Below are 5,000 nucleotides of genomic sequence, written 5' to 3' on the forward strand. Positions count from 1 at the left end.
TTTGAAAACCGCCGATCGATCTTCATACTCCTGACAAAATCACAGCGAAAAATCCTTAAACCAAATACCCGTTTTGCGCGGGTCCATATCTCCGCGAAAACACAACGCACAGCCGGAACCTCATATCTAATTGTAGTCCCAAGTCCACTTCTACAAACCTATCCGAGTGGATCCTGGATGCGAGGTCCACAGCCGAGGCACACGCGGTCAAAAGTAGGTCGCAGGGGCCCTATTACGCGCGCCATATCTACCCGGAAATGGAACGCACAGCGGGGATTCTTATTTTGAATACACGGTTGCCCGACGTCCTCTAACTACCCATATAGCAGAATAATAAACGGGTATCCACAGCCGAGGCAGCACGTATTTGAAAAACCGCCGACCGATCTTCATACTCTGACAAAATCACAGCGATAGCGCCAATACTCTGTTTCCTTAAACCAAATCGCCGTCTTGCGCGGTCCATATCCCCGCGAATACACAACGCACAGCCGGGACACCTATGCCGACGTGTAGCCACCGTCCAACCTCTAAAGACATGTGGAGGTGATCCACAATCGGACACTCACAAGCCGAGGCACGACGCGGTCAAAGTAGGTCGCAGGGGACCATATTACGCGCGCCATATCTACCCGGAAATAGAACGCACAGCGGGGGATACTCCATGCCCAGTTGTCAAGCTGGAAGTCCTCTAACCACCCATCTAGGACACTTCCTATAAACGGATACACACAGCCGATACAGCGCGTATTTGAAAACCGCCGACCGATCTTCATACTCTGACAAAATCAAAGCGAAAGACTTAAACGAAATACCCGTTTTGCGAGGTCCATATCCCCGCGAATACACAACGCACAGCCGGGACACTTATACCCGATCCGTAGACCACATCCACCTCTACAAACCTATCCGAGTGGATCATGGATGCGACCTCCACAGCCGAGGCACGGTGTATGTCAAAGTAGGTCGCAGGGGACCACATTACGCGCGCCATATCTACCGGAAATAGAACGCACAGCGGGGATTCTTATACTGAATACACGGCCCCGACGTCCCTCTAACCAACTATGTAAACTGAATAATAAACGGATAACCACAGCCGAGGCAGCGCGTGTTTGAAAACAGCCGACCGATCTTCATACTCTGACAAAATCACAGCGAAAGACTTAAACGAAATCGTCGTTTTGCGAGGTGCATATCACCGCGAATACACAACGCACAGCCGGGGACACTTATACCCAGTTGTAGTCCACGTCCCCCTCTACAAAAACTATCGGAGGGATCCTGGATGCGAGGTCCACAGCCGAGGGCACGGTGTAGTCAAATTAGGTCGCAGGGGACCATATTACGCGCGCCATATCTACCCGGAAATAGAACGCACAGCGGGGATTCTTATACTGAATACACGCCCCGACGTCCTCTATACCAACTATGTAAGCTGAATAATAAACGGATAACCACAGCCGAGGCAGCGCGTGTTTGAAAACAGCCGACCGATCTTCATACTCTGACAAAATCACAGCGAAAGACTTAAACGAAATCGTCGTTTTGCGAGGTGCATATCTCCGCGAATACACAACGCACAGCCGGGACACTTATACCCAGTTGTAGGTCCCACGTCCCCCTCTACAAAACTATAGGAGTGGATCCTGGATGCGAGGTCCACTAGCCGAGGCACGGTGTAGTCAAAGTAGGTCGCAGGGACCATATTACGCGCGCCATATCTACCCGGAAATAGAACGCACAGCGGGGATTCTTATACTGAATACACGGCCCCCGACGTCCTCTAACCAACTATGTAAGCTGAATAATAAACGGATAACCACAGCCGAGGCAGCGCGTGTTTGAAAACAGCCGACCGATCTTCATACTCTGACAAAATCACAGCGAAAGACTTAAACGAAATACCCGTTTTGCGAGGTCCATATCCCCGCGAATACACAACGCACAGCCGGGACACTTATACCCAGTTGTAGTCCACGTCCCCCTCTACAAAACTATCGGAGTGGATCCTGGATGCGAGGTCCACAGCCGAGGCACGGTGTAGTCAAAGTAGGTCGCAGGGACCATATTACGCGCGCCATATCTACCCGGAAATAAACGCACAGCGGGGATTCTTATACTGAATACACGGCCCCGACGTCCTCTAACCAACTATGTAAGCTGAATAATAAACGGATAACCACAGCCGAGGCAGCGCGTGTTTGAAAACAGCCGACCGATCTTCATACTCTGACAAAATCACAGCGAAAGACTTAAACGAAATACCCGTTTTGCGAGGTCCATATCCCCGCGAATACACAACGCACAGCCGGGACACTTATATCTAACTGTAGTCCAAGTCCCCCTCTACAAATCTATCCTAGTGGATCATGGATGCGAGGTCCACAGCCGAGGCACGATGTAGTCAAAGTAGGTCGCAGGGGCCATATTGCGCGGTCCATATTTACCCGGAAATGGAACGCACAGCGGGGATTCTTATACCGAATCCACGGTCCCGACGTCCTCTAACTACCCATATAAGCAGAATAATAAACGGGTATCCACAGCCGAGGCAGCACGTATTTGAAAACCGCCGACCGATCTTCATACTCTGACAAAAAGCGCCGGGCGATCTTCATACTCTGACAAAATCACAGCCGTTTTTATATCGTTTTGCGAGATGGATATCTCCGCGAATACACAACGCACAGCCGGGATACTCATACCTAATTGTATAATACGTCTACCTCTACAAACCTATCCGAGTGGATCCTGGATGCGAGATCCAGAACCAGGATCCATATCGCGCGGGTAAACGGCGGGAGTAACGAGGACTCTCTTAAGGTAGGGGACGTTACTGGGCTGCGCTGCGAAAGACGAGCGCCAAAACTCTGTTTCCTTAAACGGAAGCGCCGTTTTGCGAGGTGGATATCTCCGCGAAAACACCACGCACAGCCGGGACACTTATACCCAATCGTAGACCACGTCCACCTCTACAAACCTATCCGAGTGGATCCTGGATCCGAGACCCACAGCCGAGGCACCACGCGGTCAAAGTAGGTCGCAGTTGCCGTTTTGCGCGCTCCATCTCTCCGCCAAAACACCACGCACAGCCGGGACACTTATACCCTATTGTAGACCCCGACCTCCTCTAACCACCCATACATGCAGAACAATAAACGGATACCCACAGCCGATGCAGCAAGTAGTTCAAAAGCGCCGGCCGATCTTCGTACTCTGACAAAATCACAGCGAAAGACGAGCGCCAATACTCTGTCTCCTTAAACCAAATCGCCGGTTTGCGCGGTGCATATCCCCGCGAATACACAACGCACAGACTCGGCCCCTACGCCGAATAGTAGACCACGTCCACTTCTAAAGACCTGTGGAGTTTGAGCCACAATCGGACACTCACAGCCGATGCACGACTCGGTCAAAATAGGTCGCAGTAGCCACATTGCGCGGTTCATATCTCCGCCAAAACACAACGCACAGCCGGGATACTTATGCCGAATTGTAGACCCCGACGTCCTCTAACCACCCATCTAGACACTCCTATAAACGGATACCCACAGCCGATGCAGCGCGTAGTTCAAAAGCGTCGGCCGATCTTCGTACTCTGACAAAATCACAGCCAAAGACGAGCGACAATATCGCCGGTCTGCGAGGTCCATATCTCCGCGAAAACACAACGCACAGCCGGGACACTTATACCCGATCGTAGACCACATCCACCTCTACAAACCTATCCGAGTGGATCCTGGATCCGAGACCCACAGCCGAGGCACGATGTACGCAAAGCCGGTCACAGTAGCCGAGCGCCAATACTCTGTTTCCTTGAACAAAATCGCCGGTTTGCGAGGTGCATAGCTCCGCGAATACACAACGCACAGCCGGGACACTTATACCCAATTGTAGACCACATCAACCTCTACAAAACTATCCGAGTGGATCCTGGATGCGAGACCCACAGCCGAGGCACGATGTGGTCAGAATAGGTCGCAGGGGCCACATTGCGCGGTCCATAAACCCGGAAATGGAACGCACAGCGGGGATAATAATACCGAAATGTCGACCCAGACGTACTCTCACAACCCATAAGGCAGACCAATAAACTGACACCGACATAACCAATAAACTGACACCGACAAATGAATAAACGGACACCCACAGCCGATGCAGCACGTATTTCAAAAGCGTTAGCGATATTCGTCTCACAGCGAAAGACGAGCGCCAATACTCTGTTTCCTTGAACCAAATTCCCGGTTTGCGCGGTCCATATCTCCGCGAATACACAACGCAAAGACTCGTCCCCTACGCCGAATAGTAGACCACGTCCACTTCTAAAGACCTGTGGAGGAGGATCCAGGATCGGGCATTCACAGCCGATGCACGACGTGGTCAAAATAGGTCACTGTAGCCATATTGCGCGCTCAATATCTCCGCCAAAACACAACGCACAGTCGGGGTACTTACGCCGAATTGTAGACCTTGACGTCCTCTAACCAGCCATCCATGCACTCCTATAAACGGATAACCACAGCCGATGCAGCAAGTAGTTCAAAAGCGTCGGCCGATCTTCGTACTCTGACAAAATCACAGCGAAAGACGAGCGCCAATACTCTGTCTCCTTAAACCAAATCGCCGGTTTGCGCGGTGCATAGCTCCGCGAATACACATCGCACAGACTCGTCCCCTACGCCGAATAGTAGACCACGTCGACTTCTAAAGACCTATGGAGTTAGATCCACAATCGGACACTCACAGCCGATGCACGACGTGGTCAAAATAGGTCACTGTAGCCGTTTTGCGCGCTCCATATCTCCGCCAAAACACAACGCACAGCCGGGGTACTTATGCCGAATTGTAGACCCCGACGTCCTCTAACCAGCCATCCATGCACTCCTATAAACGGATAACCACAGCCGATGCAGCGCGTAGTTCAAAACCGCCGGCCGATCTTCATACTCTGAGTAAAAATACCTCCAGCACATCAAGTACATGGTACCCCAGGAAAG

This window comes from Anarhichas minor, unplaced genomic scaffold, assembly GCF_050575085.1.
Source record: "Anarhichas minor isolate MPS153535 unplaced genomic scaffold, ASM5057508v1 ptg000226l, whole genome shotgun sequence".
NCBI classification, from domain to species: Eukaryota; Metazoa; Chordata; class Actinopteri; order Perciformes; family Anarhichadidae; genus Anarhichas; species Anarhichas minor.